The sequence below is a fragment of the Myotis davidii genome, unplaced genomic scaffold (genome assembly GCF_000327345.1).
Source record: "Myotis davidii unplaced genomic scaffold, ASM32734v1 scaffold622, whole genome shotgun sequence".
Lineage (NCBI taxonomy): Eukaryota > Metazoa > Chordata > Mammalia > Chiroptera > Vespertilionidae > Myotis > Myotis davidii.
This window is the reverse complement of record NW_006293532.1, coordinates 1-12,705: the sequence shown is the minus strand read 5'-3', so window position 1 is coordinate 12,705 and position 12,705 is coordinate 1. Positions and strand designations below refer to the sequence as shown.

Here is a 12,705-nt window from a genome sequence, read left to right as displayed (position 1 = left end):
GTGAGTCACAAAAGGAGATGCTGAAAATATTTCTTGTTAGAAGTCACATCTGATATTCAATTTCTGATTTTTAAAATGTTTTAGTAGAAGGTTTTATTTTATTAAGAACAATTGCTACAGTACGGAGGGAAAAAATGTAGAGATAGAATGAGAGAATTTCTGACGTAGTCCACATAATTTTTATTGGTAATTTTGCCTGATAATTTTTAAACATGCTGCTCCATTTTGCAATGTTTTTGTTACAAGCCAGCAGTAACATTCTATATGTTCTCATAAATGAGTTTTTCTGAAAATTTTTATTATGGACTATATAGATATGAATGTTGCTATGAGATACTGTCTTTAATATAATTATTTTTCACTATTGAAGATCTGAAAACCTGTTTATTTTGAGCTTCAGGTTTCACTTTGGACCCTGTGACTTACTGATGGGCTGTTATATATTAGTTTATTTTAATGCTTATACCTTTTCTTTTTTTAATCCCTCTTCATTTCTTACCTCGTGATTTGATGTCTACTCAGATTTTTAAAATAACACTCCAGTCCCCTGGCTTGTTTAATTTAAAAATTCCTACACACACACACACACCTTTTTGTAAAAAGCATGAATAGTAGTACAAACAATTAGGAATTCATGGTGTCTAGATGGCTTGATTCCTGCCATGTCAGTTTCCTCGTGTTTGATGAAACACATAAAGCAGTTGTGGGAGAATGCTTGTCACTGGTATCCATGGTGACTCCAAAGATATGGAACTCAAATGGGTAGAGAGTAAGCCGCAGTAATAGGTCTCATTATAAGGGCAAAATACATAAAAGGTTCAGGCATATGTTTTTAATTAGTTTCCAAAAATAGCTAGAACTGGAGAGGATGCCGTGAAATAATATTTTTCACCTTTAGAAATGGTATGGGCAGCATTTGAAATTTAATGATTATCTTTTTCTAAAGGACAAGAGATGTACACTTTGAATACTCATAGTGTAGTTTCTCAATCATAATTTAGACAAGGGAGTGCACAGAGAATAAAAGGGACACTTATTTTCATATTGATAGAAATGTAGAATTTGCTTATCCTTTTTCATTCTTATCCCTCTACATAGTTTATTCGTAACAGCACCTTTTAGGTTTTTCCTTCTAGAGTCTAATGTACTTATTAGGAAACGTACTCTGTCTATACAATGTGCAAGAATGAGTCCATGGGTTTTTATTTTAAAATGCAAGTAAGACACTAGCTGAAATTCTTATTGTTCATTAATATTAAATGTTCCACCTTTTGGGGGAGCGTATTAACTTTGAATGGGTTAAAACAGGATTCAGGGAAAGTAGACCGTAATAATTAAGTATTTTCTGTGAGAGAATTATTATGGATAAAAGATTAATAACTCTTTTGAGACAAAATTCTTTAAAGATTTCGTTTTGAATTGCAATCTGTAAAGAATAATCTTGTATTGCATTGCAATTCAACACATTATTTCTTCCTGTTGCTATAGAAACTAATTCTGGTGCAGCTGTGATTGCTAATCAAAATTCTAACATTATACAACCTTTTCCTCATTAGTGCTTCATTTTATTTTTAGTTACAAAATAATAAATTTCAACGGCGAGCCGATAACAATGGTCAAACATTAATGCAAAGATTTTTAAAAATTTGAGTCCTTTCCAGTGAAAATAGAGAGGTGCTCATATTGTATAGTTTCAACATGACCAACAAAACAAAGCCTTTTTACTGAATTACAAAGGTCTAGAATTGCTGTATTACATCAACATTATGAAGCACTTAACTGCTTCATAATTCTAAATTGCCACAATTTCAGCCATCTATTTTTGAAGTGTCTGGTTGCCGGTATTATAAAAATGAAAAAATGAAAAGTCCTCAGAATGCCTGAAGTCTTTTAAAACAAAATGGGATGAGAACAGCCTTTCTCTTTTATCCTCCAGGAATTGAGATCACATTTCCAGATTATGTCATAAGAAAAAGCTAATTAGTTGTTCTCATTCTTGTCTTTATTAGTATATAACCACCACCTTACCAGTCTATACTGTTAACATCATCTCCTGTAAATCTGTGTTTATATTGCAGGCCAGAACTGAATTATATATTTTGTCTTTCTAAGAGCATGGGTTCTTTCCCATTTCATAAAACAAATATAAAAACTTCTCACCAAATTATTAATAGCAAAAAATGTAATATATGAACTCAAGAAGGCCTAAACTAATTCTAAAATGAAATCTTTGGTATGTTATAGTATCACATATTATTGCATATATAGCACTTATCAGATTTTATTTTCTGATTTGGTCCATCAAACAAGGCAAATAAAAGCTGACATTTATAATTTCATATTATTGATTGATTTAAGTTATAACTCAGACTTGTAGAAAAGGCTCTTTGTTGTCTGTTATAAAGATGAAATGAAACACAATGGGAAAGGTAGCAGATATGATTTAATTTCTGTGTTTAATTTTTTACTTTCATTTACTGATGAGCATATGCTGATAGACAGGAGCATGAAAATCTAGGAGGATATAAAATCTTGCGGACTTGAGAAGGTACCATATATTTAGAATTTGTACTTGGAAGTAAATCAGCTCTATTTTATTAGATTCTTTGCATTTCTGATGGAATTTGAGCATTGTAAACCCGTGGTTATCTATAGCCCTCAAAGATAACTAGGGATTTATTCCTTATGCATGATAATTCTTTATCCCTCAAAGATAACTAGGAATTTATTCCTTATGCATGAGAATTCTTTAATATTTTAATGGAAATCTTTCTGACTTGTTTCTTATACTTAGCTTAATTGAATCTTTAAGGTCATGATTAATATTGACTACTAGAGAGAACCAAAGTAAACGTTGTAAATTAAGATGCTCATGCCAATGTAGATGGCATGGATTATGTTGCTAAATGACTGGTATGGGAAGTAATCCTGTGTTTTGCTTTTTCAAAAGTCCTTGTTTGATTACTTTTTGTTGTGACCTCTTGTACAGTTTTAGCAAGGTGACATAACATATCTGTACAGTTTTAACAGGGCAGAATTCTTGCAAAATTAATCTACAAACAAACTTGGAAATTATGTTGCTTTTTCTCAGGAACATTAATAATGAAAAATATCTGGCTCTAATCCACTTATTCTTTCTAAGTTACACTGTATAAGAGGGTAGGATTTGTTTGGGCCTGGCTGGTGTGGCTCAGTGGTTGAGCATGGACCTATGAACCAGGGGGTCACACATCTAGTAAATGGCAGAGGTGGAGTTAGAACCAGGCTGTCTAACACCCCAGGCTGTCCAATACCAAACCCAACATTCTTTTTTTTCTCTCTAAATATGTTTTTTTAAATTGATTTTTGGGAAGAGAGAGGGGGAGAGAAACATCCATGGGCTGCCTCCTGCATGCCCCCTACTGGGGATCAAGCCTGCATGTGCCCTGACTGGGAATTGAATTGTGACCTCCTGGTTCATAGGTCAGTGCTCAACTACTGAGCAACACTGGCCAGGCCCAAGCCTACACTCTTACACAGTGAAGTATTGTTAAGTACCATGTAGACCATAAACTAGTGTGTGAGCAAAAGGCATTGACACAAACATAGGCATCTGTTTTGTCAGCCTGCAGCCCCTGTCCTGTCATTCACATTGTTGATTAATGCTACACTCCTTCAAAAATTTCTGTTAGGCTGTTCACAGATGACTTGGGTCCAGATTTTATAAATTCTTTTCTATCAAAAGAAAATGCCCTCCAGAAAGCAATACATCTTTTCTAATTCTCCATAATGTTTCTATTGCATAGATTTTATGACACCAACAGTGTGTCTTTGATGTTAACCTGGGACTTAATTTGTGGATAGCAGTACCAACATGACATATTTATTTTTAAATATTGTGAAATGTTATATTTTTAGGTAATTTCCTTTCCCATAGGTTCATTCCTTCAGCAAACAACATTAAGCATTTTGATAGTAGGCCTTCATCTGTTTTCTTTTCTGTTGCCTACAACTAGCGTATCTTTGGTAATCATAAATATTCATTTATCTATTGAGACCTTACATTGTAGACTTTGGGAATATTAAGAGTCAGTTTCTCTACTTAAAATCTCAGAACAAATAGGGGAAATACATGTTTTTAAGAGCTTTATTGAGATGTAAATCGCATACCATAAAAATCACTTGTGTACAATTCAGTGGTTTTTAGTGTATTTACAGAGCTGTGCAGCCATCACCATAATCTAATTTTAGAACATTCTCATCACTTTAAAAATAAATCTTGTACCCATTAGCAGTCATTGTTCAATATGACTCCCCAGCCTAGGCAACTACTAATCTATTTTCTGTCTATATATAGTGTTTGCCTGTTCCACACTTTTCATATTAATGGAGTAATGTAATATGTGGCTATTTGTGACTGATTTCTGTCACTTTGATTGCACGGGTTTTCCATATTGTAACATATCAGAACTATATTATTTTGGTATCTCATTGTAGAGATAAATGCATTTTATTCACTCATCACTTGATGAATATTTGGGTTCTTTCTACTTTTGGACTATCATGAGTAATAATGCCATTAGCATTCATGTACAAATCATTGTGAAATATATGTTTTCATTTTTTTTAGGTACATACAATGTAGGAGTGGAATATGCTGGGTCATACCATAACTCTATGTATAACATTTTGAGAAACTGCCAAATTACTTTTCAAAGTGGTTGTACCATTGTACATGACCATCAGCAGTGTATGAAGTTTCCAGTTACTTCACCTGTTGTAAACACTTCATTAAATGTATTTTTCTGTGATTTGGGGAAATATTTGTTAAAGAATTACATATAGTGCAAAGTACTACGGGAACTAGGCACAGAATGTTGGCACAGAGGATGGAATTGTTAAAACAGAACAGGCAAGGTTTTATGCTAGAATGATGGGGTCTTGGATCTTGGAAACAAAGGACATTTCTAGGTTGACGTTGAAAACAAAGAACAATGTATTGAGCCATGTCCAATATTGGTGAGGCATGATAATCCCCATCAATTTCAGGAAAACATGAGTAGTCTGGCAAAGCTGGGACAGTGATTTCCAAAGTGCAGATAGATCATGAAATCAATTCTATGGATCTTGAAAAACATTTTAAAAAATGAAATTATATTGGCCATAAAATACAATTTTTGCACGTAGTAAGGATAAACATTACTTAGTTCCTGTGATTTAAAACAAAAAAGATGTGAAAATGTTTCTTTATAGTGTGTACACTAGAATTATCAAGTAGAACATCAGGAAACTTTTCATTGACTCTCTCTGTAGTGTGTGACACAGGTATGAATGCTTAAAGCTCTAGGATTATAACAATACTAGAGGCCCGATGCATGAAATTTGTGCAAGGGGCTCGCAGCTGCAGCGGCTTGCCTCAGCCCTCGCAGCCCTGGCTTTGTCCAGAAGGTTGTCCGGCTGTCCAGTCTGATTAGCATATTACACTTTTATTATTATAGATTGTTTAGTCGCTGATTTTTTTAAAGCTCAGTAGAATGACTTGTCAAACTAAGTAGATCAGTGTTTCTCAACCTTTTCCCATTGTTGGTTCCCTACAGAGACAATTTTAATTTATATAAATCCAGTTGATTAAATTTGAATTTAACTTCTACATAAAAGAAAATTACTAAGTAATTAAGATTTTATCTGGGAGGGTTAAGCTTTGATTGGTCACAAATTTGAAATACCTACAATTTTTGTCTCCCACTTCAGAGCTTATTTTAACCCCCTTGGGTATAACATTACACTCATTAAGAATATGTCATCTAGCTTATTCCAATTGTGCTTAAAATGAGAAGACTTGGAATTTCCATTTCAACCCATGAAGAAGTAACTGCTGTAGGACTTGTTTTTCTGATAATTAGAACACTGGGAAAAATTATAAGAAACAACTGTCTTCATGACTTTCTCAAAAAAATTAAAAGTAGAATTGCTTTTTGACCCAGCAATCCCACTTCTGGCAATATATCCCAAGAATCCCCATCGCAGGACAGTAGGAGTATTGCTCTCCTTACCCCATGAAAACAGCCTGTTAGCTTTGTTCTCTCCGGATTGTTCTGAAGGAAAAATGGTTTGCTAAACTAAAGCTACCTATCAAATACCAAGGCACCTTAATTCGCTCAACAGGGAGGCTCCATCTGGAGTGACATCTCCAGTTGCAGCCTTCTTCTAATGATCCTTTGTCAAGCCTGTTAATTTTTGCAGTGGCCAAGCTAGTGAAGACAGTTATGAGGTCAGCAGTTCTCAAGGCTATGATGGTAGACTAGTCTCTGCTCTTCCCTGGGGGTGTCTTGTTGCTAGAGAAAGGAAGGTCCAATGGTCTCCAGCTGTCCGTTCTTCTACCAAATGGCCGCTGCTTAGAAAGCCAAAGTGTGGCTTCTGCCAGATGCTAAGAGTGTACGTCCTAACTGTGAACCCAAGAACCGGAAAAATAACGCAAGGTGATATTTTAGATCTCTTCTTAGGTATTTGATGTTACCTGATGCAGTGCTATGTGTTGATTGTTTTTAAATTTCACTTTCTAATTGCTCATTGCATGTGTATAGAAATTGTGTGTGTTTGTTTTAATATTGCGCTCATATCTAGTGACCTTTCTCAATTTGCTTCTAACTCTAATTTATCTCTAAAATTATTTTGGTATTTCTATATCACAGTTGTCATCTGAAAGTAATGGGTTTTATTTCTTTCTTTGATTCTTCTGCATCATCTTTTCTCACCTTATTGCACTGGCTAGCACCTCCAGTCCATTGTTAAGTTGAAGTGTTGATAACAGGCATTGTTGTCTTGTTCCCTACCTCAGAGGTAAAGCTCTCCGCATTTATTTCAGCACTAAAAGCGATGTTTGCTGTAGGACTTGCAAAGATACCCTTTCTGAGATAAAGGAAATTGGCTTCTATTCCCAGTTTGTGCAGAGATTTTTGTCATGAATGGATAACTTTTATCAAGAGCTCTTGTAATTCATTACGACTAAAAGAGCATTTGATAATTTTTACCTTTATTCTTTCAATGCAATTAACTAGATAAATTAATTTTCTAATGTTAAATCCTCCTTACATTTATAGAATAATTCTATATTCTTAGGATAAACCAAGTTGGTTGGGATGTGGTACCCTGTTTATATGACTCTGGGTTTAGGTTGTTAATATTTTGTATAGAATTTTTATATCTATGTTTACAAAATAGGTTGGCTTATTTTTTATAAGATATTTTTATCAGGCCCTGGTATCAAGGTTATGCTGGTGTTAAGGTTAAAAAATTTCAGAAATATTTTCTCTTTCATATTATCTGAAATGTTTTGTATAAGATTTGTGTTTTTTACTTCCTTAAATGGTAAATTCACCAGTGAAGCCATCTGGGTCTGGAATTGTCTTTGTTAGGAAGGTTTTAAAATATGCATTCAATTTCTGTAAGAGATATAATAATATATAATTTTCCTGCTGCTTCATGAGTTTGTTTTGATAGGTTGTGTTTCCCTAGGAATTTGTCTATATCATCTGATTTTCAAATTTATTTTCAGAAAGTATGAAGGTGTCTTTTTAATGGAAATTTTTTTTAAAAATTCACAAAATTAACAGAAGTTGGAAAAATATTAGAGTCCCTTTTACCCCCTTGAACTATCTGACAATAAGTGGTCCACTGACCAGCTGCTTTATCACCCCCAAGTACTTTAGTGTATATTTTCTACAAACAAGAGTATTCTCCTAAATACCCACTATACAACCCTCAAAATTAAGTTACTAACATCAATATATTATTATATCTAATCCTCAGAACCCATTCATGGTCAACAGCGCTCCAAGTAATGCCCATTATAGCAAAAGGGTCTTGTTCAAAACCATGCTTCTCATTTAGTTGTCACGCCTCCTGAGTCTCCTTCATCTAGAGCAGTTCCTCAGTCATTGGTTCCTGAAGATGCAGGCATTTCCATTTTAGAATATCTCAGTTTGTCTGACGTTTTTCACGGTGAGATTCGGGTTGTGCATCCCGAGCTGGAATGCCACAGAGTGGTGCTGTATTCCTCTCACTGCTTCTTATGAGGTGATGCACCATTTTGATTTGTCTCGTTACTCATAATGCCCACTCTGATCTCTCCGTTAGGGAGGTGGATCTACCAGGCTTCTCACTGTAAAGTTGCTCTCGTTAATAAGTGCTCTGTCAGAAGGTACTTTGTAACTTGTCCGTAACCTGTTCCTTCAGATATTTATATCTAGATAAACTCATGGCTTTCCTCAATGTGTTGTAAATAGTTACTAAAATTATTTCTTTTGAAGCTCAGATTGTTAGTGGGATTTGGTCAGTGCTAACCCCTTCCAGCTGGCTTCTGTGTCCTGTGAACGTGTCCCCATCATTCTTTGAGTATGTCCCTACTCTAGACAATAAGCTTTTCTAAGTTTGTCTCATGTTTTCTCTTTCCCAGCCCTGGAATTAGCCATTTCTTCATGGAGTTCTGGTTCCTTTTAGTGAAGAATAGATTTAAAAGCCAAGATCTGGGCTCTGGGTGTGCTCACTGGTTGAAATATTGTTCTGAAATTCCCCCAGTGGACGGGGGAAGAAGGTTCGCCTTGTTCTTAAAATCCTCCAGGGTCCTCTGGTGTGTGTGTGTGTACATACAAATTATATGAATATTTACACTATATTTGCTTCTGTTATTTAAAAGCTGAGTTCACACTGATATCTTCAACTCTAATTCAACACGATGGAGTTTGTTCTAGTTTTTTCTCCCTTTCCGCATTTGTAACTCCCTTCTCTAATAATGGAAGCCAGAGACCTGGCTTTCATTAACCTTTCTGTACATATTTTTGGTTAATGCCCCTCTCTCTGTATGCATGTCCCCTCACCTCATTTGGGTTCTGATATCCCCAGGGTCCTCTGCCACTTGTGCGTGTCCTCGGGGCATGTCCTCGGGACCCTGGGGGTGTCATGACACCCAGGCCGGTTTGCCCCATCGGATGTTCTCATCACTCCACCTCAGCTCTAACTTCCTGTTTGGGGTCTGACCCCAGACTCCAGGCTTCCCCCTTCTCCTCGCACAGCTGCCTTCCTCACACCACAATCCAGGCCACCACCCACAAGGACACACCCCACCCGCACTTAGCTCTGGTTTTCCCTCGTCAGGCCGCCTGTCTGCGTGGACGCCTGCCTCCTTCACCAGGTACGTACGCCTGTGTAGATGCTTCTTCCCGGGCTTTGACAAGCACCCAGCCTCTTCTCCAGGCTTCTGGTCCTATTGGGCAGTGACTCCACTCACAGGGTTGCTCCCTTCGCTCAGTGTAGGCACACTCCTCCCCCTGGTGGAGCTTGTTGCCCAGGCTGACTGCCCCCCTCTGTGGGGAACCTTCTTCCCCTGCTGCGGTCTGCTTCTGGGCTGCCTCCCCCCGCCTGGGCTCCACGTGCTGTGCAGGGCTACCTATGTGTGCACCCCTCCGCATCCTATTTGAGCTTTGACACGGCATTTGAAATGATGTCCTGTTTTATTCTAGATATTAATATTAGTAATTTATGCCATCTCTTTCCCGTCCTGACTAGTCTCCTCCAGTGGTTTATCAGTGTTCTCAAAGAATTCTTTTGTGGTTTGCTGATGCTTTCTATTTGACTTCTGCTGGAGATTACTTCATTTTTTCTACTTTCTTTTGTGACTTCCGTGATCCGTGGGTTATTTAACAGTATGTTTTAATTTCTAGTTATTTAGTCTACATTTCTATAGACTTTTAGAGTTCTATTTCTGATTTTAGTGTAATTTTACTGTGATCAGAAAACATCCTGTTTGTGTTCCAGTTCTGTGAAATGTGTTGAGCCTTAATTTATTACCCACTGTCTATAATCAACTTGGGCAGGTTTCCAGAGACACTTGCACAGTGAATTCTCCAGGTGTTGGGCGGCCACTGTCTTTTAGAGCTGGGTCACTTGGACATGCATGCAGTGTTGTTCTCAAGGGTTGGAGGATACCTTGTCTTGCTTCGTAGGTGCTGTACCATCCGTAGGTAGCAAATTTAAATGCTTAACATGTACCCATGCATGAACCCTTATATGGATATGTTGTTTCCACAAAACAGTGCATGGAATTAGGTATGAAACAAGGGATAAAGTAATATAGGGCAGCATCATTTTGGTGTTTGATCGTCCTACCGGGAATTTCTTAAGGTTGGATGTTTACAGTGTGATATAACAACTATAACGTACATTATGTTATTTTGTCAAACAGTTGTTTTAAAGTTTTCCAATATCAATTAAGTTTAAGCCAACTCTTAGTTATTATATTATTAGAGGCCTGATGCACAAAATTTGTGCAAGGGCCTTGGCCCCCACCCGCTGTGACTTTGTCTGGTAGGATGCCTGGTCTAATTAGCATATTACCCTTTTATTATTCTAGATCAGTGATGGTGAACCTTTTGAGCTCGGCGTGTCAGCATTTTGAAAAACCCTAATTTAACTCTGGTGCCGTGTCACATATAGAAATTTTTTGATATTTGCAACCATAGTAAAACAAAGACTTATTTTTTTATGTTTATTTTATATATTTAAATTCCATTTAACAAAGAAAAATCAAAAAAATGAGTTCGCGTGTCAGAGGTTCACCATCACTGTTCTAGATCCTGTGTGCACAATATGATGTGGTTGTCTATTTGAGAAAAAAAAGGCATTATTGCAAAAGTTTTAAAAGAGAAATCCTCATAAGTATTTTTTTTTAATGAAATTCCTATTCAACATACATTTGGGCATTTTTTTACTTCAAAAGTAAAGAGTAAAGGAAGTATTATTTTCAAAACATTGAGGATTTTTATAGTAATTTATAATTATATATATTTATACATTCCAATATATGTAATATGTCATTTGTATATTCTAAAACAATTTGCATATTCCAATTCACAGCTTTAAAATGGTTTCTCTCAAATCCAGAAACAGTGGTGAGGTCTGCCCATGGAGCCTACTTAGCATCCTTAAATACCACTGACCCCCTTTTGGGTAACTTGCCTGGAGCGCAGGTATGCTACATCTGAACAAGAGCCAGGTGATGGAGCTCAGCTGTATACATACCCTGGTTGGCAGGCAGCTAGAGAGCTACCTGCTATAAACATAAATAAACCAAAGGAAGTAATGTGTAACATTATATTACCAGACAGAAGTTATGACGTGCTGCTCACAGCAAAAGCAAGTTCAGAGGATGATTATGGTGCAACAGCTAGTGAGGAAAAAAGACTAGTACAAACTACCTTTCTTCAGGTCCCTTTCGAGAAGGAGATGCATAGTCCATTAGAAGAAAAACTGAGCAGTATTTAAATGTAATACCTGATGTTACATTCAGGGTTTACCTACACAGACTTAGCTGTTCTGCAATTGTAAACTGAACCCTGTTTCCTTACGCCCCGCCCCCTCCTGCTCCCACGTCTGTCCTTGTTCACAGACATGTCCTTAGCCATTGAGATACACCGTGGAGGTAAACACTCAAAGGACCATTTAGAGTGAAGGAAAAGCGTTGCACATTAACTGCTGGAGGCAGAGATACCTGCTGAGGACGAGGTGGAGCCGCGTTAGATGGAGCCCAGGCTGCGTGGGGCAGGGGGTGGCCTCCGATGATGACGATGGAGATAGAATGGGAGGGAATGCAGCCTTCATTCCGCCTTTGCTGATTGATGGGGCCTTGACTCCCAGGGCACCTCGTGTGTCAGGATTCAGATCTAGGGTAGACGTGGAAGAATAGTTTCTGATGCTGTTGAACCAAATGCTAGTTTAATAAGTTCATCTCAGGCATTGAAGAAAACAAATGAAGTTTTTATGTGTTTTACCTACAATATTTTTACCTACGGTGACTAGAGAGCACACCGATCATGAGGAAGTCTGATGCTTCAGGTTTGTTCTGAAAGAAAGAACTAGGTAAGCTACTTCACGAATAGTTATCACTCCCACTTTTATGCTATATAACTGGCTCTCTCTAGTATTTGAGAGTATATTTTATTTTTCCCTGATATCACTGTACAGGAGGAGAGAGTGGGAAATCCAATGAGCTTATTTCTGCATCTGAACTTTAGTGAAGCATGCATGTTTCAATCCAGTTTTTTTTTGTAAGTTATTTGCAATGATTGTGGACTGTGCTGCATGTTGAGGCTACTTGGAAACAGTGACCAGATTCTTACTCCTTCTCAGGAAACTGCATTCAGAGAATGAGAAGAACACCCCCACTGGACGAACTGCAGCCTCCGCCATATCAGGATGACAGCGGGTCTCCCCACCTCTCATGTACACCCTCAGAAATCGGGGACAGTAAATGTGAATTTTCCCACTGCAGCAACAGCCCAAGACGCTCCTATAACAAGTGCCCGAGTGAAGGAAGCACCGGTCACGAAATAGAAAGTTTTCATAATAAAGGATATGAAGAAGATGTTCCGAGTGACAGCACTGCAGTCCTGAGCCCTGAAGTAAGTAAAAGCACATAGAATTTTCTAAGTGAATGTTACTTGGAAGACTGATAATCCTGCACCTCTCCTCTTGGTAAGAAGAAAGTTTTAGCACTTTGTGGCTTACTGTACCAGTTTCTATCCTCCATCTAATCTTTAACCAGCAGACTTACCAGGGGTGTCTCAACCATTCTGCAGCCGCCGCCGCCCAAAGGAAGATGGAGAGCTGAAATGAGAGCAATACACAAAATATTGAAAAATTAGCTTCCCCCAAGTTTCAACCTCAAGATAG

At 37.4% G+C, this 12,705-nt stretch overlaps 1 long non-coding RNA gene across 1 annotated transcript; it reads left to right on the top strand.

The window, feature by feature from the left end:
• Nucleotides 1-600: 600 nt before the first annotated feature.
• On the top strand, nt 601-12,429 carry LOC107183666. The gene is made up of 3 exons (XR_001514455.1): nt 601-611; nt 7,539-7,545; nt 12,163-12,429. It is a non-coding gene; the product is annotated as an uncharacterized LOC107183666 (long non-coding RNA).
• The last annotated feature ends 276 nt before the right edge of the window (nt 12,430-12,705 follow it).